General features: G+C 41.6%; 1 protein-coding gene across 2 annotated transcripts in view; it reads left to right on the top strand.

The window, feature by feature from the left end:
* Positions 1-27,483, top strand: part of KCNH8 (potassium voltage-gated channel subfamily H member 8) — a 492,266-nt gene that overhangs the window by 148,208 nt on the left and 316,575 nt on the right. The window lies entirely within an intron of this gene.

The following is a 27,483-nucleotide window of genomic DNA, read 5'->3' as shown; positions in this document are numbered from 1 at the left end:
CAGCCTTTACAAGGGGAGAGGAACCAATTACCTGGCCTCCCTGCCTCTAAAATTGTAGTTAATACTAAACAGCAAAAAAAAGAGTGTGGGGTGATGCTTTATGGCATGACACAACATCTTATTTTTTTCCTTCAATGGATTTTTGTTGGAAATTATAGAATTTGGTAAAGTATTTTAGGTCATTTGGTATCAGTAAGTGTCTAATAATTAGACATATTCATGTCTAAGCAGTTGATGGGAAAATGGTATCATAGTCTTTTTTCATTCCAGGAGATGTATTCCAAAATACTAACTTTAATTTTTACTCATGCCAAAAATTTGTAAAGAGCTGACCTAGAAAGTTTCCCCCCAAATAAATATTATTCTCAGAATGGAGGATTAGCTAAGTAAGTTTTGATACAATGACTATTGCATCTCCATTGAATTATGGTAATAAAAACAGGAACAAATGGGGAAATATTAATGATAGTGTATGTTGGGCAAACTCCGGAAGATAATGAAGGACAGGGAAGCCTGGCATGTTGCAGTTTATGGGGTCTCAAATAGTTAGATATGACTTAGCAACTAAGCAACAACATTTCAGTTAGGAATCCTTTTAACTTCAAATACCAGAAAATCCAAATATTGTGGTTTGAACACACTGGAGTTTATTTTTCTTTCTTGGTAAAAGGTCTTGATAGGCTTTTGCTGGAGTAAATTCTCTAATCAAAAAATTGAGAGTGGTTGAATGAATTAAAAAAAAAGAGAGAGACCAGTCTACATGCTGCTGACAAGAGACTCCCTTTAGATGTAAAGATGCACACAGATGAAACGTGAAGAGGTGGAAAAGATGTTTCGCACATATGGAGTCGAAAAGGAAGCTGGAGTGACTATGCTTATATCTCAGAAAATAGACTTTAAAACAAAGACTCTAATAAAAGACAAAGACAGGCATTACATAATGATAAAGGGGTCACTCCAACAACAGCATATAACATTTGTTAATATTCATGTACCCAACATAAAGAGCATAAATATAGCAAATAGACGTATATATGTGCATGTGTGATAAGTTGCTTCAGTCGTGTCTGACTCTTTACAATCCGACGGACTGTAGCCCGCCAGACTCCTCTGTCCGTGGGATGCTCTATGCAGGAATACTGGAGTGGGCTGCCATGCCCTCTTCCAGGGGATCTTCCCAGCCTGGTGATCAAACCAGTGTCTCTTAATCTCCTGCACTGCAGGTAGGAGCTTTACCGCTACCGCCATCTGGGAAACCTGTGTGTGTTTATGTGGGTTGTTGTTTAGTTTCTAAGTCCCGTCTGACTCTGCGACCTCATGGACGAGTACAGCAGGCTTCCCTTGTCCTTCACTATGTCCCGGAGTTTTCTCAGCTTCATGTCCATTGAGTCAGTGATGCCGTCCAACCATCTCATCCTCTGCTGCCCTCTTCTCCTTTTGCCTTCAATCTTTCCCAGCATCGAGGTCTTTGCCAATGAGTAGGCTGTTCTCATAAAGTGACCTGAGTATTGGAGATTCAGCTTCAGCATCAGTCCTTCCAATGAATATTCAGGACTGATTCCCTTTAAGATTGACTGGATTGATCTCCTCACAGGCCAATGGACTCTCAAGAGTCTTTCCAACAGCACAGTTCAAAAGCATCAATTCTTCAGTGCTTAGCCTTCTTTATCGTCCAGCTCTCACATCCACACATGACTACTGGAAAAGCCATAGCTTTGACTGTATCGACCTTTGTGAGGAAAATGATGTCTTTGCTTTTTAATACATGGTCTAGGTTTATCATAGCTTTCCTTCTAAAGAACCTGCGTCTTTTAATTTCATATATATGTGTGTGTATCTGTGTGTGTGCTATGCCACTTCAGTTGTGGCTGACTCTTTGCAGCCTATGGACTGTAGCCCACCAACCTCCTCTGTCCATGAAATTCCCCAGGCAAGAATACTGGAGTAGGTTGCCATGCTCTCCTCCAGGGGATCCTCCTGATGCAGGATTGAACGTGCATCACTTACATCTCCTGCATTGGCAGGAAGGATCTTTTACCTGGGAAGCCTATATATATACATATATATGTGTATATATATAATATTAACAGACCTAAATGGATAAACAGACAGCAATACAGTAGGGGGTTTTAATGTCCCTCTTATATTTTATGCATGGATCATCCAGCATAAAATCAATAAGCAAACGGCCTTAAATAACATGTTAGATCAAGTAAACACACACACACATACACATGCATATCCACAGACGTAGAAGAACATGCTATCCAAAAGCAACAGAATACGTATTCTAAGTGCACGTAGAACATATTCTAGGGTAGATTATATGTTAGGCCACAAAATAGACCTTAAAACAAATTTAAGAGGACTGAAATCATATCAAGCACTGTTTCTAATCATGTAGTATGAAACTAGTAATGAACTACAGGAAGGAAACTGGAAAATTCACAAACACTTAGAGATTAAACACTACGTTTACAAATAACTTGTGGGTCAAAGACGAAATCAAGACAAATTAAAAAAAACACCTTTAGACAAATGAAAATGGAAATGTATGAATATTTTTAGGCTACAACAGGAGCAGTTCTAAAGGGAAGGTCATAGCAAATAAATGCCTACTTCATGAAACAAGAAAATTCTCAAGTAACCTAACTTTAAACCTCAAGGAACTAGAAAAAAGAAAACTAAATGAATCCCAAAGTTAGTAGAAAGAAGGAAATAACAAATATCAAAGCACAAATAAAGGAAATAGAGACTAAAAAGAAAAAAAAGAAACTAGAAGATTATTAAAGCTAAGAGGTGGATATTTAAAAAGACAAACTAAATTCACATGTGTTTAGCTAAACTTACCAAAAAAGGACTTAAATAATATCAGAAATGAAAGGCAAGTTGCTGTATCTGATACTACAGAAATACAAAGGAACGTAAGAGACTGCTATGAACAACTATATGCCAACAAATTGGACAACCTAGAAGAAACTGGTAAATCCCTAGAAACATACAGTCTACCAAGACTGAGTCATTATGATATAGACAGTCTCAACAGAATGATAAATAGTTAGCAGACTGAATCAATAATCAAAAGCCTCCCAGAAACCAAAGTCCAGGACCAGAATCCTTCAATGGTGAATTTTACCAAACATTTTCAAAGAAGAATTAATAATGAAAATCCTTCCCAAAGTCTTTCAAAAAGCATGAGGATAGAACTCTTCCAAACTTGTTTTATAAATTCAGCATCACCCTGATACCAAAACCAGAGAAGAATGGCAATGAGTAGCAAAAATTACAGGCCAGTATTCTTGATGAATTTACATGTAGCAGTCCTCAACAAAATATTCCACAATACATTAAAATGATCATATGTCATGATCAAGTGGGTATTATTTCACGGATGCAAGGATGCCTCAACACCTCAAATCAGTCAATGTGCACACTCCATTAGCATTAACTACATTGGCATCACTGACTCAATAGATACGAGTTTGGGCAAACTCCAGGAGAGAGTGGAGGACAAAGGAACCTGGTGTGCTACAGTCCATGGGGTTACAAACAGCTGGACACGACTTAGTGACTGGACAACAACAACATTAACAAAATGAATAATAAGTCATGATATCTCAATAAATGCGGAGAAAAGTATTTGGCATCTGGTCCCATCACTCCATGGGAAATAAATGGGGAAACAGTGTCAGACTTTATCTTTTTGGGCTCCAAAATCACTGCAGATGGTGATTGCAGCCATGAAATTAAAAGACACTTACTCCTTGGAAGGAAAGTTATGACCAACCTAGACAGCATATTAAAAAGCAGAGACATTACTTTGCCAACAAAGGTCCGTCTAGGCAAGGCTATGGTTTTTCCAGTGGTCATGTATGGATGTGAGAGTCGGACTATGAAAAAAGCTGAGCACCGAAGAATTGATGTTTTTGAACTTTGGTGTTGAAGAAGCCTCTTCAGAGTCCCTTGGACTGCAAGGAGATCCAACCAGTCTATCCTAAAGGAGATCAGCCCTGGGTGTTCACTGGAAGAACTGATGTTGAAGCTGAAACTCCAGTACTTTGGCCACCTGATGCGAAGAGCTGACTCATTGGAAAAGACCCTGATGCTGGGAAAGATTGAGGGCAGGAGGAGAAGGGGACGACAGAGGATGAGATGGCTGGATGGCATCACTGACTTGATGGACGTGAGTTTGAGTGAACTCTGGGAGTTGGTGATGGACAGGGAGGCCTGGCGTGCTGCAGTCCATGGGGTCGCAAAGAGTCGGACATGACTGAGCGACTAAGCTGAACTGAACATCAATTTATGATAAAAACCACTCTCACTGAAGTAGATACAGAGGGAACATACTTCAACATAATACAGGTCATATATGTATTATTATGCTCAATAGTGAGCACCTAAAATCTTTTTCTTTAAGATCAAAACAAGACAAGGATGCTTACTCTTGCCACTTTTATTCAAGATAATATTGGAAGTTCTTCTAGGACAATTAGGCAAGAAAAAGAAATAAAAGCCATCCAAATTGGAAAGGAAGAAGTTAAAGTCTATTTTTAGATGACAGATGTAAAAAACTCTGCTGCTGCTGCTGCTGCTAAGTCGCTGCAGTCGTGTCCAACTCTGTGCAACCCCATAGACAGCAGCCCACCAGGCTCCTCTGACCATGGGATTCTCCAGGCAAGAACTCTAAACACTCCATAAAAAACTGTTAGAATAAGTGAATTCTAACAGTAAAGTTGCAGGATACAAATTGAATTCAGAAGTATTTTAATTTCTATACATGAACAATAAACTATTAGAGAGAGAAATGAAGGAAAAAATTCATTTTCAGTTGCATGAAAAAGAATAAAATACTTATGCATAAATTTAACCAAATAGAGAAAAAGTAAATTTAATGTAATTCCTATAAAGACTCATTCTAAAATTTGTATGGAACCACACAAGACCCCAAATAACAAAAGAAAACTAGCAAAATATCAGTGACATTTTTCACAGAAGTAGAACAAGTAATGTTATAAATTTGTATAGAAACACAAAAACCCTGAATAGTCAAACTGTCTTTAGAAAGAAGAGTGGAGCTGGAGGAATCACTCTGTAACTTCAGAGTATACCGCAAAGCCACAGTAAGCCAAACTGCATTGTTCTGGCATAAAAACAGACGCATGCATCAGTGGAACAGAACACAGAACCGAGAAATAAGCTCATGGACCTGTGGTCAACTAATTATGCCCAAAGAGGCAAGAATATATGATACACAGAAGACAGTCTTTTTAACAAGCGCTACCATGAAAACTGGACAGCCACATGTAAAAGAATGAAATTAGAACATTTTCTAATAGCGTATGAAAAAATACCCTCAAAATGGATGAAAAGCCTAAATGTAAGACCTCTTAGAGGATAACAGGCAGAACACTCTTAGACATAAATTGCAGCAATGTTTCTTTTGGATCTGTCTCCTGAACTAAAGGAAATAAAAACAAAATTAAATAAATGGGACCTAAATTAAACTAAATTTTTTGCACAACAAAGTAAATCATGGACAAAGCAAAAAGGAAGCCTATTGAATGGAAGAATAATTTTGCAAATGATATGACTGATAAGGTATTAACATCCAGAATTAACATCCAGAACAACTAAGTTCAGTTTAGTCGCTCAGTTGTGTCCGACTGTGACCCCATGAATCACAGCACGCCAGGCCTCCCTGTCCATCACTAAGCCCCGAGGTTCACTCAGACTCATGTCCATCGAGTCAGTGATGCCATCCAGCCATCTCATCCTCTGTTGTCCCCTTCTCCTCCTGCCCCCAATCCCTCCCAGCATCAGAGTCTTTTCCAACGAGTCAACTCTTCACATGAGGTGGCCAAAATACTGGCATTTCAGCTTTAGCATCATTCCTTCCAAAGAACACCCAGGACTGATCTCCTTTAGAATGGACTGGTTGGATCTCCTTGCAGTCCAAGGGACTCTCAAGAGTCTTCTCCAACACCACAGTTCAAAAGCATCAATTCTTCGGCACTCAGCTTTCTTCACAGTCCAACTCTCACATCCATATATGACTACTGGGAAAACCACAGCCTTGACTCAGTTCAGTTCAGTTCAGTGGCTCAGTCGTGTCCGACTCTTTGCAACCCCATGAATCGCAGCACGCTAGGCCTCCCTGTCCATCACCAACTCCCGGCGTTCACTCAGACTCACATCCATCGAGTCAGTGATGCCATCCAGCCATCTCATCCTCTGTCGTCCCCTTCTCCTCCTGCCCCCAATCCTTTGGCAAAGTAATGTCTCTGCTTTTTAATATGCTGTCTAGGTCTGTCATAACTTTTTCTTCAAAGGAGTAAGTGTCTTTCCATTTCATGGCTGCAGTCACCATCTGCAGTGATTTTGGAGCCCCCAAAAATAAGTCTGACACTGTTTCCACTGTTTCCCCATCTATTTCCCATGAAGTGATGGGACCAGATGCCATGATGTTAGTTTTCTGAATGTTGAGCTTTAAGGCAACTTTTTCACTCTCCTCTTTCACTTTCATCAAGAGGCTTTTTAGTTCCTCTTCACTTTCTGCCATAAAGGTGGTGTCATCTGCATATCTGAGGTTATTGATATTTCTCCCGACAATCTTGATTCCAGTTTGTGCTTCTTCCAGCCCAGCGTTTCTCATGATGTACTCTGCATAGAAGTTAAATAAGCAGGGTGACAATATACAGACTTGATGTACTCCTTTTCCTATTTGGAACCAGTCTGTTGTTCCATGTCCAGTTCTAACTGTTGCTTCCTCACCTGCATATAAGTTTCTCAAGAGGCAGGTCAGGTGGTCCTATCTCTTTCAGAATTTTCCACAGTTTATTGTGATCCACACAGTCAAAGGCTTTGGCATAGTCAATAAAGCAGAAATAGATGTTTTTTCTGGAACTCTCTTGCTTTTTCGATGATCCAGCGGATTTTGGCAATTTGATCTCTGGTTCCTCTGCCTTTTCTAAAACCAGCTTGAACATCTGGAAGTTCACGGTTCACATATTGCTGAAGCCTGGCTTGGAGGATTACGAGCATTACTTTACTAGCGTGTGAGATGAGTGCAATTGTGCGGTAGTTTGAGCATTCTATGGCATTGCCTTTCTTTGGGACTGGAATGAAAACTGACCTTTTCCAGTCCTGTGGCCACAGCTGAGTTTTCCAAATTTGCTGGTATATTGAGTGCAGCACTTTCACAAAATCATCTTTTAGGATTTGAAATAGCTCAGCTGGAATTCCATCACCTCCACTAGCTTTGTTCGTAGTGATGCTTTCTAAGGCCCACTTGACTTCACATTCCAGGATGTCTGGCTCTAGGTGAGTGATCACACCATCGCGATTAACAACTCATTCAACATCAAAAAACAAACAACCTGATTAAAAAATGGACAGAGTATGGAGTAGACAATTTTTCCAAAGAAGAAAAGTTGATGACCAACAGGCACATGAAAAGATGCTCAGCATCGCTCATTCATCAGGAAAATGCAAACCAAAACCATAGTGAGACATCATATGACCCAGGAATTCCATCCTGCTGTGCATCCAAAAAACCCCACAAAACATTAATTCTAAAACATTCATGCACCTAATGTTCATAGCAGTGCTATTTAAAATTCCCATGATATGGAAGGAACTGATGAATGAGTAAAGAAGATTTAGTATATATCTTTATCTATGTCTGTATCTGTATCTCTATCTATTCTGTATCTGTCTCTGTATCTATATCTGCATCTCTATCTGTATTTATATCTATGTCTGTTATCTATATCTGTGTTTGTATCTATATCTCTATCTGTATCTGTATCTATATGTGTATGTATATCTATATATCTGTATCTATATCTATATATATTTACAATGGAATACTGCTAAGTCACTTCAATCGTGTCCAACTCTGTGCTTCCCCATAGATGGCAGCCCACCAGGTTCCCCCGTCCCTGGGATTCTCCAGGCAAGAACACTGGAGTGAGTTGCTATTGCCTTCTCCAGTGCATGAAGGTGAAGAGTGAAAGTGAAGTAACTCAGTCCTGTCTGACTCTTAGCGTCCCATAGACGGCAGCCCACCAGGTTCCCCCGTCCCTGGGATTCTCCAGGCAAGAATACTGGAGTGGGTTGCCATATCCTTCTCCAATGCATGAAAGTGAAAAGTGAAAGAGAAGTCGCTCAGCCGTATCTGACTCTTAGCAACCCCATGGACTGCAGCCCACCAGGCTCCTCCGTCCATAGGATTTTCCAGGCAAGAGTACTGGAGTGGGGTGCCATTGCCTTCTCTGACAATGGAATACTACTCAGCCATAAAAAGAAGGAAGTCTTGTCATTTGCAGCAACATGGACATAATTGAAGGATATCCTGCTGAGTGAAATAAGTCAGACAAAGACAGACAAACACAGAATTGTATCACTTGTCTATGAAGTCTGACAATAAACTAGTGAATAAAATATAAAAGAAGCAGACTCACAGACATAGAGAGCAAAGTAGCGGTTCCCCGTGGCGAGCGGGAAGGGGCAATGCAGGAGTAACACTGGCATTATTTCTGTTATTCAAAGATGTCGTTCCAATTGCAGGCTTTTTCCTTCCTTTAGTTCTTCCACATCCAGGCATGCACCTCCAGGCTGCAGAATGACTGCCGCAGCTCTAGACGCCACAGTTAAATTCCAAGGCAAGAATGAGCGGGAAGAGAAGCCAAAAGGGCACAATGACTTGGATGACGAGCGCATTTGTTTTATCTCTCTTTTTTAAAAAATTAAAATATCTTACTGAATGCTAAGCTGGCTTATCCAAATATCTAACTGAACAGATCTTATTAACCTGGCCATATAAAAACAAGTGAGAAAAAATCAGTTTCACAATTTTATGATCACTTGTGCAGGTATTCAGTTGTGTCTGACTCCCCGTGACCTCATGGACTGCAGCCCACTCTGCTCCTCTGTCCTCCGGATTCTCCAGACAAGAACCCCGGAGTGGATTGCCATTTCCATCTTCAATATGATTACTTATGACTGGTTAAGCAGTTTAAGAAACTAGTTTATAATTATGACCAGTAGCTGAGAAGCATAGCATATTGGGCACCTACTGACCTGGAGAGTACATCATTCACTGTCCTATCTTTTTGCCTTTTCATACTGTTCATGGGGTTCTCAAGGCAAGAATATTGAAGTGATTTGCCATTCCCTTCCCTGATATTCTTTGCAGCCAAAAATGGAGATGCTCTATATAGTCAGCAAAAACAAGATGGGGAGCGGACTGTGGCTCAGACCATGAACTCCTTATTGCCAAATTCAGACTTAAATTGAAGACAGTAGGGAAAACCACGAGACCATTCAGGTATGACCTAAATCAAATCCCTTTCAATTATACAGTAGAAGTGAGAAATAGATTTAAGGGACTAGATGTGATAGACAGAGTGCCTGATGAACTATGGACGGAGATTTGTGACATTGTACAGGAGACAGGGAGCGAGACCATCACAAGAAAAAGAAATGCAAAAAGGCAAAATGGCTGCGTGAGGAGGGCTTACAAATAGCTGAGCAAGAAGAGACGCAAAAGGCAAAGGAGAAAAGGAAAGATGTACCATCTGAATGCAGAGCTCTAGGAACAGCAAGGAGAGAGAAGAACGCCTTCCTCAGTGATCAGTGCAAAGAGACAGAGGAAAACAATAGAACGGGAAACAGTAGCGATCTCTTTAAGAAAACAGAGATACCAGGGGAATATTTCATGCAAAGATGGGCACAATAAAGGACAGAAGTGGTATGGATGTAATAGAAGCAGAAGATATTAAGAAGAGGAGGCAAGAACACACAGAACTATACAAATACCTTTATGACACATGTAAATCACGATGGTGTGATCACTCACCTAGAGCCAGACATCCTGGAATGTGAAGTCAAGTTGGCCTTAGGATGCATCACTACGAACAAAGCTAGTGGAGGTGATGGAATTCCCGTTGAGCTATTTCAAATCCTGAAAGATGATGCTGTGAAAGTGCTGCACTCAATTTGAAAAACTCAGCAGTGGCCACAGGACTGGAAAAGGTCAGTTTTCATTCCAATCCCAAAGAAAGGCAATGCCAAAGAATGTTCAAGCTACCACACAATTGCACTCATCTCACACGCTAGTAAAGTAATACTCAAAATTCTCCAAGCCAGGCTTCAGCAATATGTAAACCGTGAACTTCCAGATGCTCATGCTGGATTTAGAAAAGGCAGAGGAACTAGAGATCAAATTGCTAACATCTGTTGGATCATCAAAAAAGCAAGAGAATTCCAAAAAAAACATCTACTACTGCTTTATCGACTATGCCAAAGCCTTTGACTGTGTGGATCACAACAAACTGAGGAAAATTCTTCAAGAGATGGGAATACCAGGCCACCTGACCTGCCTCCTGAGAAAGCTGTATGCAGGTCAAGAAGCAACAGTTAGAACTGGACATGGAAGAACAGACTGGTTCCAAATCGGGAACGGAGCACATCAAGGCTGTGTACTCTCACCTGCTTCTTTAACTTCTGTGCAGAGCACATCATGAGAACCCTGGGCTGGAAGAAGCACAAGCTGGAATCAAGATTGCCAGGAGAAGTATCCGTAACCTCAGATATGCAGATGACACCACCCTTATGGCAGAAAGTGAAGAGGAACTAAAGAGCCTCTTGATGAAAGTGAGAAAAGAGAGTGAAAAAGTTGGCTTAAAGCTCCACATTCAGAAAACGAAGATCATGGCATCTGGCCCCATCACTTCATGGCAATAGATAGGGAAGCAGTGGAAACAGTGATAGACTTTATTTTTCTGGGCTCCAAAATCACTGCAAATGGTGACTGCAGCCATGAAATTGAAAGATGCTTACTCCTTTGAAGGAAAGTTATGACCAACCTGCTGCTGCTGCTGCTGCTGCTGCTACTAAGTCACTTCAGTCCTGTCCGACTCTGTGCGACCCCATAGATGGCAGCCCACCAGGCTCCTCCGACCCTGGGATTCTCCAGGCATGAACACTGGAGTGGGTTGCCATTTCCTTCTCCAGTGCATGAAGGTGAAAAGTGAAAGTGAAGTTGCTCAGTCATGTCCAACCGTCAGCGAAACCATTGACTGCAGCCTTCCAGGCTCTTCCGTCCATGGGATTTTCCAGGCAAGAGTACTGGAGTGGGGTGCCATTGCCTTCTCCAATGACCATCCTAGACAGCATATTAAAAAGCAGAGACATTACTTTGCCAAAAAAGGCCCGTCTAGTCAAGGCTATGGTTTTTCCAGTGGCCATGTATGGATGTGAGAGTTGGATTGTAAAGAAAGCTGAGTGCCAAAGAATTGATGCTTTTGAACTGTGGTGTTGGAGAAGACTCTTGAAAGTCTCTGGACTGCAAGGGGATCCAACCAGTCCATCCTAAAGGAGATCAGTCCTGGATGTTCACTGGATGGACTGATGCTGAAGCTGAAGCTCCAATACTTTGGTCACATGATGTGAAGTACTGACTAATTGGAAAAGACCCTGATGTCGGGAAAGATTGAAGGCAGGTTGAGAAGGGGACGACAGAGGCTGAGGTGGTTGGATGGCATCACTGACTTGATGGACATGGGTTTGGGTGGGCTCCAGGAGTTGGTGATCGACAGGGAGACCTGGCGTGCTGCAGTCCATGGTCACAAAGAGTCGGACACGACTGAGCGACTGAACTGAACGGAAGCTGAGAGAAGTAGAGCAATGGGGAATGTGTTTATTTCTTCTCTGGTTTCCTAATGCTTGGTAAATAACATAGCTACATCTGTTTGATAATGAAAGCACACACTCCTAACAAAAGTTCATTTGAACGCAAAGTAATTAGACTTGCCTGAAAGACGCATTGATTTCTCTGTAGTTTCCCAAAGCAGGGAAAAGGGCGGGTAAGCCCTGCTGGGATTTTATGGTCATTCTTTTAACTTCAGAATCTGCAGTGTCTCGGCCAACATCTTGTTCAGTGTCTTCTGACTCAGAACATGATTTTATCCATTTATTTAAAAATCCATCCTCCAAGTCCTATTTAAAACATAAAGCATATTTGTTAGTGGCCTGGAAATGTTTCCCGTTGTCTGGTTTCATGCTCCCCTTCTCGGGGTCCCTCCTACCTTACTGGTCTGTCCCCGTCTCATCTGGTGGTTTCTCTTGATTTTCCAGCCTCTAAATGTGAAAGTCTCCTGACTCAGTATTCAGACTTCAGCTTTGCTCCAGTTATACTCATTGCCTAGACGACCTAAGTCCTGCAAGTCCACACTTATATCTTTATCACCATGTTGTGTTTCAGCTTCGGAATCACGTACCCACCTACCTCCTTGACACCTCTTTTGAATGCTTAATAGGCTTCCTAAACATTGTGTAAATATCAAATGCTTGAAATCCCTCAGAACTGCAGGGTTCTTTGCTTTTTCATCGTATAGAATGCCTCTCTACCTGTCTGATTTCTAACACAAAAGCGTTGGCATCATTCTCTGATCCCTTTTTCCTCTCTGCTGCAGCTGAACCCACTGGCAAACCTTTCAGCCTTTCCTTCTAAAGACACCTCCAATCTGACCATTCCCCGTCACCTCCGTTGCTGCCCCCAGAGAAGGCAAGTGATGTGGACTCAGTCACCAAGATTATTCCTGAGGGAGTCAAAGCCGAATTCTGAGATATCTCATATGCAGCCAGTGTTCATCCTGAGTATACAATGTCTACCAGATATGTTTCCTTTCATACTGATACCTCTTCACGACTTCAGTCTGAAAGAAAAGCGAAAATGAAGGTCACTCTGTCGTGTCTGACTCTTTGGGATCCCACGGACTCTACAGTCCATGGGATTCTCCAGGCCTGAAAGACGTTCAACCTGAAACCTGATCTTATCATCAAACAGAAATGAGCTTTCTCATGAAAGACAGGTTTTTTATGTTGCAGATTAGGTGACTACCATGGTGTCTGGTCAACATAACTCAGACGTCCCAAGAGCTTTCACTCAGGAAAATGTGTGTTGTGTGTGTGAGTGTGTGTGAGAGATACCATTTAATTAGAAAAAATACCCCCATAATGTGCTTGATGGTGGAATATACAGGGACAGACCATTTCCTTATAGAGTTTAGCATTTATTTATAGTTTTGTGTCTTCCCAAAACTATAGGCTTGGGCTTGAGTGGCTAAGAAATAATAAATGAATAAATGTTGAAATCGCATTAAAAGTTGTAATCCTCCTACTTAAGGGAAAAACAGGCTATTATGATAGAAAATAATAAGATATGATCTATTTAGAGAACACAATCAGGAAATGACTCTCTGAAAAGTGGACATTTGGTCTGAGACCTGCAACAGAGGGAGACGATGAAATCCAGGGGCAAAAGCCTTGTGGGTGGAGAGAGCCAGGAAGAGCATTCTTAAATGTCAGATACCAGTGAAGGAGCAAGTGAAATCTTAGACAAGGTTTTACAGGTCATGGCAGAGACATTTGAGTTTCATTCTAGTTTGCATGGGAAGTCTTTAAAGAATTTAAAACACGAGAGTGATCTTTTTCTCTCCCAAGATTATTTTAGGTAATAAGATGAAAGCTGGGGTTAAACCCATATGTGGGGAATGTTGACACGCTTCACCCTCACAACACTGGGGTCACCGTCAAAGAAGGAGGTCCCCCATGACCACATACTTGTGTAACCACAAGATGAATATTGCAGAGGGGCCTGTGGGATTGTAGACTGGGCATGAGGTTGTATACTGACCCTTATTATCATCCCCAAACGTTGAGCTTCTGGGTACAGCAAGTTCCCTGCATATGAATGAGTTCTGTTCTTAGAGCGCATTCATTAAGTCCAACTTATTCATAAGCCCAGCAAAGTTACCCTAGGTACCCAGCTAACACAATCGGCTACATAGCACTGTACTGTAATAGGTTTATAATACTTTTCACACAAATAATACATTAAAAACAAACACAAAAATAAAGCAGCATTTTTAATCTGACAGTACGGTACCTTGAAAAACACGGTGGGATGGTACAACGGCTGGCACACAGGCTGGCATCGAGTGGACAGGCAAGGAGAGCTGCTGGCTAGAGGGGGAGGAGGCGGGAAGTGGCAGCTGAAGAGCCCTCAGCAGCAGGAGATGGAGGGCATGCTGCAGGGTCACCCACCCCTGATGCTGCTGGCACAGACTCTGGGTCCTTGCTGGAACAGACGCATGTTTGCATCTTTGAAAATTAGCAACTTGAAGGTGCGATGTAGGGGACTTACTGTACTATTAACCGAGCTGAGTGTTAAAAGTCTCTTTAGAAATGATAGAAAATCATAAAGTGGTTACTTTTAGAACAGACTTCTCCCTTCTCCAGGGGATGGCAATCAAATCCAGTATTCATGCATGGAGAATTCCATGAACAGAGGGGCCTGGTGGGCTATAGTCCATGGGGTCACAAAGGGTTGCTCAGTTGTATCTGACTGTACTGAATATATACTCAGCTACAAAGTGGGCATCCCCTGCCCAAGCTGGGGCTGAGGTGTATAATCTGAACCTCCCTCTATAAGGCTGGTGGTTTAGTCTGTAAGTCGTGTCCAACTCTTGCAACCCCATGGACTATAGCCCACCAGGCTCCTGTGTCCATAGGATTCTCCAGGCAAGAATACTGGAGTGGGTTGCCATTTCCTTCTCCAGGGGATCTTTCCGACACAGGAATCAAACCCCGGTCTCCTGCATTGCAGGCAGATTCTTTACTGACTGAACTATGACGGAAGCCCTCTATTAGGCTCAGTTCAGTTCAGTTCAGTCACTCAGTCGTGTCCGACTCTTTGCGACCCCATGAATCGAAGCACGCCAGGCCTCCCTGTCCATCACCAACTCCCAGAGTTCACTCAAACTCATGTCCATTGAGTCAGTGATGCCATCCAGCCATCTCATCCTCTGTCGTCCCCTTTTCCTCCTGCCCCCAATCCCTCCCAGCATCAGAGTCTTTTCCAATGAGTCAACTCTTCACATCAGGTAGCCAAAGTACTGGAGTTTCAGCTTTAGCATCAGTCCTTCCAAAGAACACCCAGGATTGATTTCCATCAGGATTGGATCTCCTTGCAGTCCAAGGGACTCTTAAGAGTCTTCTATTAGGTTAGACAGTCTCAATTGTTTTGGAAATACATATCTAATGACTTTGCTTAAAATGAAAATCCAGGGTTCCCATCCCTTGGAGATTTTAATCTGATAGACTTGAGTTGAGGCCTGAGAAACTGCAACTTTAATAAGCAACCTAGGAGATTGCAGAGGGTGCTTAGGGCAGCAGTGGAGACGGCGATGCCCATGCCTGTCCTAGCTCTCCTTCGCCTTCAGTCATCCGCCAGCATCAGGCAACTGTAGCTCTGAGGATATCTGAACTTGCATTGTCGGGTTATTCAGCCTTCCTGAGTCCCTTCATCTCTACTCACAGCATAAGATGCTATTGTGAGGAAGGGAAATGCAAGAAGCTGACCTGAGCACCTGGCGTATCATAGCTGCTGAATGCATCCACTCTTTGCTTTGTTTCTGCTTTTCTTTGATTTATTTGGCTGCCTCCTCACTAGTCACCTTGGTTTCCTACTGCCAAGTCAGCACTGACCCGTGTTGGTTTTTGTCTCTTTTACTGTCTCCTTCCTCTTGCATCCACCTCTCCCACAGATTCCCAGAGACCTGCAGGTATCACCTTCAGTAAAGTTTTGCACTCTCTCTGCATCGCTATAAAGACGCTAGAATAGAAATGCTAATACCACCTTGTGTAGCCGTGGAATACCTGTAACTATCCAATATGTTTACTCATGTTTCCTGTTCCCTAGCTCACAATTTTCTCTTGTAAAACCCCTCATCTTTCCTGTTTAATCTGAGTACTGTGAAGCAGAGAAGACTGTGCAGTGGATAAGTGAGATTCTGCAAAATGCTAAAAAAATTATGAGAAACATTTGAATTGCATTCGCTTCCAAAGAATATAAACAATGCTTGAACAGAGAGAGAAAGTCAGTCCCTTCCGGGGCGCTGGGCACACTGATTTGTGTACGTTGTCTTCCAAAATTCATATCTGAAAGGCTCTTAAGTGTACAGAGAATAATAAGGTGAGTAAAATATGGTTGAATTAATCCCTTTTGGGGGTTCCCTGGTGGCTCAGATGGTAAAGAGTCTGTCCTCAATGCGGGAGACCTGGGTTCGATCCCTGGATCAGGAAGATCCCCTGGAGAAGGAAATGGCAAGTCACTCCAGTATTCTTGCCTGGAAAATCCCATGGACAGAGGAGCCTGGCGGGCTACAGTCCATGGGGTCCTAAAGAGTCAGACATGACTGAGCTACTTCACTTTCACCTTCAATCCCTTTTTCTTGAATCTTCATGTATGTTTGAAGTAAAGAGTTTGTTTTAGTTAATTTGAAATTAAAAGGAAATATTCTTATAATTAAATGTGATTGCATGCAAACTTTAGGTTGCACTGGAGGATAATCAGGGGGAAACTGAAGGATATATTTGGGAAATCTGGAGAGACAGATTTGCTAGGTTACATTTAATCTGCCTTTCAATAGGTCCAATAACATGTCAAAGAAAGAACTATGTCTTTCAGACCAAAAACACTATCGTGTGGTCTTGTTCAATCACTGATTTGTGTTCAGCTCTTTGCGACTCCAGGGACTTCAGCACGCCAGGCTTCCCTGTCCTTCACTGTCTCTGCGAGTTTGCTCTAACTCATGTCCATTCAGTCAGTGATGCTGTCTAACCATCTCATCCTTTGTCAGCCTCTTCTCCTTTTGCCTTCAATCTTTCCCAGCATCAGTCTTTTCTAATGAGTCAGCTTTTTGCATTAGATGGCCAAAGTATTGGAGCCTCAGCATCAGTCCTTCCAATGAATATTCAGGATTGATTTCCTTTAGGATTGACTGGTTTGATCTCCTTGCAGTCCAAGGGACTCTCAAGCGTCTTCTGGAGCATCACAGTTCAAAAGCATCAATTCTTGGACGTTCAGCCTTCTTTATGGTCCAACTCTTAGCTTTTCTTCCAAGGAGCAACTGTCTTTTAATTTCATACCTGCAGTCACTGTCTGTAGAGATTTTGGAGCCCAAGAAAATAAAACCTGTCACTGCTTCCAGGTTTTCCCCATCCATTTGTCATGAAGTGATGGGACCAGATGCCAAGATCTTAGTTTTTTGAATGTTGAGTTTTAAGCCAACTTTTTAACTCTCCTCTTTCACCTTCATCAAGAGGCTCTTTAGTTCTTCATTTTCTGCCATAAGGGTGATGTCATCTGTATATCTGAGGTTATTTATATTTCTCCCGGCAATCTTGATTCCAGCTTGTGCTTCATCCAGCCCAGCATTTCACATGATACATTCTGCATATAAGTTAAATAAGCAGGGTGACAATATACAGCCTTGATGTACTCCTTTCCCAATTTTGAACCAGTCAGTTGTTCCATGTAAAGTTCTAACCGTTGCTTCTCGACCCAAATACTGGTTTCTTAGGAGATAGGTAAGGTGGTCTGATATTCCCATTGCTTTTTTCCCCACAGTTTGTTGTGATTTACACAGTCAGAAACTTTAACACAGTCAATGAAGCATAAGTAGATGTTTTTCTGCTATTCTGTTGTCTTCTCCATGATCCAGTGGATGTTCACAATTTGATTTCTGGTTCCTCTGCCTTTTGTAAACCCAGCTTGAACATCTGAAAATTCTTGGTTCATGTCCTGCTGAAGCCTAGCTTGAAGGATTTTGAGCATTACTTTTCTAGCATGTGAAATGAACACAGTTGTTCAATAGTTTGAGCATTCTTTGGCATTGCTTTTCTTTGGGATTGGAATGAAAACTGACTTTTCCAGTCCCGTGGCCACTGCTGAGTCTTCCAAATTTGCTGACATTGAGTACAGGACTTGAACAGCATCATATTTTAGGATTTGAAAGAGCTCAGCTGGAATTTCATCACCTCCACTAACTTTGTTGGTAGTAATGTTTCCTAAGACTTACTTCACTTCACACTCCAGGATGTCTGGCTGTAGGTGAGTGACCACACCATCGTGGTTATCCCAGTCATTAAGACCTTTTTTGCATAGTGGTTGCTGTTATTGTTCAGTCATTCAGTCGTGTCCAACTCTTTGTGACTGCATGGACTGCAGCTTGCCAGGCTTCCCTGTCCTTCACCATCTCCCAGAGCTTGCTCAAACTCATGGCCATCAAGTCGGTGATGCCATCCAACCATCTCATTCTCTGTCATCCCCATCTCCTCCGGCCTTCGATCTTTCCCAGCATCAGGGTCTTTTCTAATGAATTGGCTCTTCATATCAGGTGGCCAAAGGATTGGAGCTTCAGCATCAGTCCTTCCAGTGAATATTCCAGGTTGATCTCCTTTAGGATGGACTGGTTGGATCTCCTTGCCATCCAAGGGACTCTCAAGAGTCTTCTCCAGCACTACAGCTCACAGAACCTTTTGCGTAGCTCTTCTCTGTGTTCTTACCTCCTCTACTTAATCTCTTCTGCCTCTGTTAGGTCCATACTCTTTCTGTCCTTTATCATGCCCATCCTTGCATGAAATGCCCTTGATATCGCTAATTTTCTTAAAGAGATCTCGAGTCTTTCATAGTCTACTGTTTTCCTCCTTTTCTTTTATTGTTCTCTTAAGAACAGATATGCACAGATATGTATACACACACCATATCTTCTTACTTCCCCTTGCTATTCTCTGTAACTCCGCATCCTGTTGGGTGTATCTCTCCCTTTGTCTTTTCCTTTACACTTCTCTTCTTTCCTCAGCTATGTGTAAGGCCTCTTCATACAGGCACGTTGCCTCCTTGCATTTCTTTTTCTTTGGGATGATTTTGGTCACTGCCTCCTGTATGATGTTACAAACTTCCATCCATAGATCTCTGGCAGTCTCTACCAGATCCAGTCCCTTGAATCTATTCATCACCTCCACTGTATAAGCATAAGGGATTTGATTTAGGTCATACCTGGATAGCCTAGTGGTTTTCCCTACTTTCTTCAATTAAAGCTTGAATTTTGCAATAAGGAGCTGATGATCTGAGCCACAGTCAGCTCCAAGTCTTATTTTTGCTGACTGTATAGAGTTTCTTCAGCTGTGGCTACAAATAATATAATCAGTCTGATTTTGGTATTGACCATCTGGTGATGTCCATGTATAGAGTCATTCATGTGGTCTTCAGTTCAGTTCAGTCACTCAGTCGTGTCCGACTCTTTGCGACCCCATGAACCGCAGCACGCCAGGCTTCCCTGTCCATCACCAACTCCCGGGGTTCACTCAGACTCATGTCCATCGAGTCAGTGATGCCATCCAGCCATCTCATCCTCTGTCGTCCCCTTCTCCTCCTTGCCCCAATCCCTCCCAACATCAGAGTCTTTTCCAATGAGTCAACTCTTCGAATGAGTTGGCCAAAGTACTGGAGTTTCAGCTTTAGCATCATTCCTTCCAATGAATACCCAGGGCTGATCTCCTGCAGAATGGACTGGTTGGATGTCCTTGCAGTCCAAGGGAGTCTCAAGAGTCTTCTCCAACACCACAGTTCAAAAGCATCAATTCTTCGGTGCTCAGATTTCTTCATAGTCCAACTCTCACATCCATACCTGACCACTGGAAAAACCATAGCCTTGACTAGGTAGACCTTTGTTGGCAAAGTAATGTCTCTGTTTTTGAATATGCTATCTAGGTTGGTCATAAGTTTGCTTCCAAGGAGTAAGTGTCTTTTAATTTCATGGCTGCAGTCACCATCTGCAGTGATTTTGGAGCCCCCAAAAATAAAGTCTGACACTGTTTCCCCATCTATTTCCCATGAAGTGATGGGACCAGATGCCATGATCTTCGTTTTCTGAATGTTGAGCTTTAAGCCAACTTTTTCACTCTCCACTTTCACTTTCATTATGTGGTCTTACTTTGCCTTTAAATAAATTAAGAAAAGTTTTACAAAGGTATGAAATTTAAACCACAATTAGCTACCTATTTGTTTATTTAAAAGAATAAAATGGCTTCCTCCTCCCCTTTTATTTGCAAAAGCAGGAAAAAAGCTTGACCTTCCCAAGCAGCTCACTTATAGCTCATATTTAATTTGAAGGAAGATAGGTTGGGTGGGCCAGGAATCATGAATGTGAAAATGTAGGAATAATAGATACGCAAATGCAGGGATATTTGCATCATTCCTACTTTTTTTCTCTAGGCCCTGTTGGGAGCAAGTCAGCCTCTCCTCACTGGGCTGGTGGCTAAACCAGCATCCTGGGCTAGAAAGTTACAAAGTGGCCAGAGAGTGCTTAGTGATTCCCAAATGCTGGATCCACGTGCACAGTTTTCTTTACTAACTGAGAGTGCCTAGTGACTTCATTTTGTATTTTGGAGAAAGGGCTTTGTTTAGCATTATTTGACTTTTTTGGGGGGGGTGCTTAATTGGTTTCCTAATGGAAAATAAAAACTTGTGTTTCTGCTTTACTAAACGGATCACGTCAGGATGAAAACTATGGGCATGAGATTGATTTTTAGGGCAATTCTGATTTATTTTTTATTTTTCATTTATTTGGCTGCATTGGGTTTCACTTGCGGCATGCGGGGTCTTCGTTCCTGCATGAAGGCTCTTAGTTGTGGCGTATGAGGTTCACGTCCCTGACCAGGGCCTGAACTCGGGGCCCCTGCACTGGGAGCACGGTGTCTTACCCACTGGATCACCAGGGAAGTCCCTGAAATTAGTTTCAAAATAAAGGTGCTGCTTGTAAGTGATTCCCGCTGAGCAATAAAACAGTAGATTTAGCTAAAATCAGTTACTCTCATGAGGTGTGCTTTAATAAAGACTAATAGGTTTCAAGTTTACTTCACTTATTTAACAAATATTTGTTGAACACCTATTTTGTACCAAATACTGTTCCAGAGGTTGTGACTACATCAATCAAAAAGACAAACCAACCTCCCTCATATCCCTTGGAGTGTACATTCCAATGTCAGAGCAAGATAATAATCCTAATTTTCAAGAAAGGAAGCAGATTATGTGGAAGACCATTTTGTCTAAAAGATTACTTCTATACCACAAGAACCACAGAAAACTGGGGAGTATTTTAATTTTGTTTCAAATGTATTTGCAGAGAATCAATTGTGGATAAAGTACCACACACATATTTTACTATTGCCTTTGAGATTTTTCTAGTTTCTCATTCCCTCATTCATTTTACTTTTGATGAGTTCTGTCCTCTTGTCTTAATTTAAAAATCCCCCTTTTTCAAAATTGAACTTATTTACTAAATTTTGAGACACAATGCACTTGAAACATTACCACTCATCACTGAAGTTCACACAGCTGAACAATGGAATTTGCACCATTTAACAATAGCTGGGACATGGAAGCAACCTAGGTGTCCACGGACAGATGAAGGGATAAAGAAGAAGTGGTACATGTGCACAGTGGAATATTACTCAGCCGTAAAAAGGAACACGTTTGACTCAGTTCTAATAAGGTGGATGAACCCAGAGCCTATTATGCAGTGATGTGCGTCAGAAAGACCCAGACAAATACAGTGTATCAGCACACAAATATGGATTCTGGGAAGGGGGCACTGATGAGCCTATCTGCAGGGCAGCAGTGGACACGCAGACTCAGAGAGCAGACTGTGGACGCAGGGTGGGGTGGAGGAGACAGTGGGAAGGACGGAGGGAGTCGCGGTGAAACACACGCATCCCCGTATGCAGAATGAGACAACCAGTGGAAATCTGCTGTATGACACAGGGAGCTCAAACCGGTGCGCTGTGAGAACCTAGAGGGGTGGGGTGGGGTGGGAGGTGGGAGGGAGGTTCAAGAGGGAGGGCACATATGTATTCATGTACCCACGGCTTCTTCGTGTTGATATATGGCAGAAACCAACACAATATTATAAAGCAATTATCCTCCAATTAAAAATAAATAAAATTTTAAAAGAATTATAAAATGGAATTTGCAAAGCTTACCGATGATTTTTCTAATACTGGATTATGATAGTTTACCAAATTTGCTTAGAATTTATTTATCTTTATTAGCTTTTATCTTTGCTTATTAAAAAAAATAAAAAAATAAAAAGTTACTACCAAAACCACATAAATTAAAACTTTATATACCAAATCAAAAAACTCTAGGCATGGAAATATTGATTAGACGAGAATACACTAAAATGTTAGAAAATTTAAAATTTCTTGATCTTGGTTCTTTTACGTCATCAGGATAACTGTTTTTTTATCAAGTTATTTTTATTTAGCCATTCACGTGAATGGTTAAATATATTTTCAGATGTTTTAAATAGGTATTCCTGCATATAGCACACAATTCCAACATTATAAAGGGAATATGGGGCTTCTCTGACAGTCCGGTTGTTAAGACTCCACTCACCCAAGGCAGGGTTCCCGAGTGCAATCCCTGGTTGGGGAATTAACATCCTGCATGTCGTGGCCAAAAAGGAAGAGAAAAGGTGGGGAGAGCATATGATGAAAATCACCCTCCTTTCTGGTTTTTTGTCCTCAGTCACTCAGCTACCCTCCTCCAGTCATTTACTGTCATGAGGTTCTTCTAGATCATTCGAGTGATATTCTAAAGGAGCTTCTCAAACTCTATAATGTGCATATGAATCTTGTTAAAATATAGATTCTTATCCAGGGGGTTTGCTGAAGCTTGAGAGTCTCCATTTCTCAGAAGCTCCCACGGGAGGCTGCTAGCTTCAGTGGTGGCATGTTCCTCTCTATCTGCCTCTGTGTTTATTGGCCTTAAGAGAGCAAGATGTCCTCACACACAAACAGAACTTTCTGCTTCCTACCAGGACTTCAGCCCTAGGGTTCCAGCTTTGAGCTTTGCATTGTTACAGAGTTCTTTCCTAATCTTTGTCTGAAGTGATCATTTATACAGTATTTTAAAAATCCAGTTGCAAATGAAGGATGGAAGGTAGCAATGTAACCATTTGAAGCACACTGCTAGGTGATGTGAAAATGTTAACGACTGTGAGAACCCCTCTTTGCAAATTTTTCATCTTTTTTTTAAAATAAGGTTAGAAAAAGTTCTCAGTTCCAAGCAACCTTCTACATTTAGGCAGAGGACTCACTGAGAACTTTAGCTTGTAGCCAGTACCAGTCATCTGATGAGGATGTCATCATACTTGGAAATGATACAATTAAGCTCCCTGAAAGCAATATAAAGTGCAAAGATCATTTAAATATTTTAAAGTCGTAGATGTTCATATTCTCTGTGCCTGGGTAGTCTCTAGCGACATTCTGATCAATATCACAAGGGATAAAGATGTTGTTTTGATTGGGCCTGTATGTAAATGCAATTCAGAAAGCTTGGGGGGAACTCATAAAAGAAAATTAAAATTTCATGTGAGTTTCTTCCCCTCTGCAAGAAAATGCAGGCTTACAGGATTCAAATTTGCCTGTCTGTGCTGTCTGCAGCGTATGTTCATATGATACTTGCTAACATAACATAAGATTTGGTTTTAAAAGAGAACCGATATCAGAGATACTTTTCAGAAATAAAGATTTGGACCATCAAAGTCTCAATTTCTGTGTTTTGGGCAGGAACAGCCACGGGGACAAATTTCTCTTTGATCAGACAGTACCTATAGCGTTTCCTCTGGTGTGACTGGCTCCAGGGTCTGCATGTGGAGCGTTCTCAGACTTGGTGCTGAGCTGTTTGTCCTGAAGGACCTGAGGCTGTGAGGGGAGACTGATTTGGCTTTTCTTGAGCACGTACCATTCTACTCCAGTTGTGATTCTCAGACCTAGGCCATGTAGAGGTGTACTAAATGGTACACAGAGTTACAGAAAAAAAGCAGCAGCTCCTCCTGAAGTTTCAGTTGAATTAAAGATTTGGCAGGTCAAGTTATTAAAAGTTCTATTATGTTAAAACATAAAAACACTCAAGCATAAATACACAACACAGTAGAATGCAAAATTCTGATGGATTTTAAGTTAAACATGAGATTTCAATAGACAAAGATCCATCTAGTCAAGGCTATGGTTTTTCCAGTGGTCATATATCGATGTGAGAGTTGGACTAGAAAGAAAGCTGAGTGCCGAAGAATTGATGCTTTTGAACTGTGGTGTTGGAGAAGACTCTTGAGAGTCCCTTGGACTGCAAGGAGATTTAACCAGTCCATCCTAAAGGAAATCAGTCCTGAGTGTTGATTGGAAGGACTGATGTTGAAGCTGAAGCTCCAATACTTTGGCCACCTGATGTGAAGAGCTGACTCATTGGGAAAGACCCTGATGCTGGGAAAGATTGAGGGCAGGAAGAGAAGGGGACGACAGAGGATGAGATGGTTGGATGGCATCACCGACTCAATGGACATGAGTTTGGGTAAACTCCAGGAGTTGGTGATGGACAGGGAGGCCTGGTGTGCTGCAGTCCGTGGGGTCCCAAAGAGTTGGACACAACTGAGCAACTGAACTGAACTGAGATTTCAAAACAATATCAAGATTAGATCAGTGACTCCAGGCCCCTGGGAATACATACTTAGTGGCTTTGGCCAGTAGAAGGCTATTTCAATCGGCGAATTTTAGAAGTACTGTGATGTACACAAAGAGGTCAGAAACCAGATCATTTGAATGGTGACATTTCTTCGTCTCCTAAAGGGCTCTGGAGTGAGCCTGCGCAGAATACTTTGGAGCCAAGGAAGTTGTTGCCATGTTTTTGAAGTGCTGGCTTTCTGAAGGAGACAAGGAAGTGACATAAAGGTTGCTGAGAGATCCAGACTGGTTTAGGAGATGTCACCAATGAACTTTTAATAAATGATCTCTGTAGAGAAAAATCTGTGACTCAGCTCTTTGTAGACTGAAGAGGCAAAAATGTTTTTCTAGAATTAACCCATTTCTACTGCAAGTAGAGAATAAGTCACTTCTTTATAGAAAGTATCCTTGGTAGTAAATATCACAGAGACTGGGCTTTAATCCCTTCCTCAATCCTTGGAATGGACACCAAAGTTTTCTAGGTCTCAGTGTTCTCATCTAGGGAATGGGCCAAGTATGAGGATGAGAGGAGTTAGTAGTGGACTAGTGTTTGCCTTCTTCTCTTCTATTTCCTTCTATATTCTTCCTCCCTGTGGGCCTGGGAGTCTACAATGAATAGCACATCTCCATTGGAATGGGAAGCTGGTACCTACACTAGGGACTTGGGGAAATGACCCGGGTCTCCACCAGCCCTGAAATTCCCTCTGATGATACATGAAAGCTTTTGGCTAAGGAGGCATTTAGGGAAATAATCAACTACCTAAAATGTAAGCACGTTTAGATCCTACTGTTTACTGGCACTCTACTGAATTTACACAAAAGGATGACCTGGAAATAAGCAGAAGAAAGCTGTGTGACATGTAGATGCATATCACATATGCATAGTTGATTCTTCAAAAGGTTAAATACCCTTGGCATATGTATGGTTAGTGATATACCTGTGATGGGTTGATAATCATTATGGCAGTGGCTTTGTTTTACGTAATTCTAAGGTAAATGTCACACTTCTTTGGAGATTCCAGGACTGGTATTCAGAAAAACATCTATTTCTCAGCAGATCACTGGGTAGGAGCTACTCTTTCCCAAACAGGACTATTCATGTTGCTAGTACACTGGGCTGTATGAGGCGCCAACTGCCACTGAATTCTCTTTGGAATTGAAATGCAATTACATATTGAGAACAAGCACTAAATATAACAGAAAAGACCAAATACCTGAGTTTTTTTTTTTTTTTTTGCTTTGTATTTGAGGAGTATTTGCAAGGAGAATTAACTATCCTGAACACACCATAATCCTTAATTCAAATGCACAGATCAGGCAATTGGTTGAATACTTTAGTGGCTTTTTTCAGAAGCTTATTGTAGCTCTGAAACACTGATCTTTTCTTGTGTTCATAAGCAATTGTAAAGATGCTAAGGAGATTAATAAAAGAAGCAAGTCACTAAAATTATATAGAATGAAATCCCATAATATATGCCCTAAGAATATAGAATGAAATACCATAATACATGAGTATAGAATGAAATACCATAATACATGCCATAAGAACTGGAAAAAACAGGCCATATGTTGCATGAGGCAAAAATTATGTAACTGGGAGTGCTGAAGTTCATGGGGTCTCACAGAGTCGGACACGACTGACTGACTGAACTGAAATGGGAATTATAATTACAAAAGTTCAAGTTGTAGTCTTCTTCTGGAAGGATGGAAATACAGTTGGATTGGTGCTCACAGGGGTTTTCACTAGACGAATGATCCGTGGGTGCTTAGTGTTGTTGTAAATACTGTTATAAACCTTTTTTTAGATGTGTGACATTTCCTAACTTTTAAAAATGGAAAAAACAAAACAACAAAATGCAGTGAAGGGAAAGCACAAATTAAGTAAAAAAACGAACAATATAATACAGTAATTATCATAAAAGTTGGTGGCTCTCAGGTTGGTGGATGTATCTTCTTATTGTACTTGTACAAAATTTAAATACATGCTCTGTGCAAGACACAACTCTAAAGTACAAGTCCCTACAAGGATCAAAAGTAGATAGATGAGAAAAGGTATACCTGATAAATACCAACAAAAACAAGCTGTTGTGGCTATTTAAATCACGAGAGGGGCTTCCCAAATGGCTCAGTGCAAAGAATCCGCCTGCCACGAAGGAGACACTGGTTTGATCCGAGGAGCCTGGTGGGCTACAGTCCACGGGGTCGCAAAGAGTCGGACACGACTTAGCAAGTAAACAGCAACAGCAACAGAAATCATGGGAGACGGGGGTTAGGACAGAATGGAACGTTGGTTCTCTCTGTCTCCAGTTCTTTTCGCCATTCCTCCTTTGAGCTGCTCATCCAGGCATCCGCTCTGAATTATTCCCACCTACTTTTGTCTTATTCCTAGCTAATCACTATTAAAGCCCAGGATCTTCACTTTCTCAACCCTCATAGTACTTATCTGTGTGCCACTGATTTGGTGCTTATCATACTCTGTGTTTTAATGTTATTGATATTCATGCATTTCTTTAATTAAGTTGTAACATCCTGAAGCTAGAGACTATAACTTGAAGTGAAGTGAAGTCGCTCAGTTGTGTCCGACTCTTTGAGACCCCACAGACTGTAGCCTACTATGCTCCTCCATCCATGGGATTTTCCAGGCAAGAGTACTGGAGTGGGGTGCCATTTCCTTCTCCAGAGGCTCTTCCTGACCCAGGGATCGAACCCAGGTCTCCCACACTGTAGACAGATGCTTTACCATCTGAGCCACAGGGGAAGTCCATAGAGACTATAACTTATTCATCTTTTAACCTCCTCTGTCAGCTCACCCTAGGATCTGCCACATGGTAGACCTTGTCACCTGGTCTATAGTAGAAAGTCAACATGTCACTGGTCCACTGAAAAATGACTTCTAAAAAACACATTAAAAGCTCTTTTAGGACGTTTGAGTACTTTGCCAATGCAATGAATTTACATTTTCTAAGCAAGTTCTCAGCCAGGGTTTTAGAATGGAGGGAGAAAGAGATGCTAATGCTCAGAGTTACAAAGAACTGTGCAAAGTTGGTGAGACCAAGACCATCGCCTCAGCAA

This window comes from Bos grunniens, chromosome 1, assembly GCF_055505025.1.
Source record: "Bos grunniens cultivar Pamir isolate PY7600 chromosome 1, Bosgru_T2T1.0, whole genome shotgun sequence".
Classification (NCBI taxonomy): domain Eukaryota; kingdom Metazoa; phylum Chordata; class Mammalia; order Artiodactyla; family Bovidae; genus Bos; species Bos grunniens.
The sequence above is the reverse complement of the archived record's forward strand: the minus strand, read 5'-3'. Positions and strand labels throughout refer to the sequence as shown.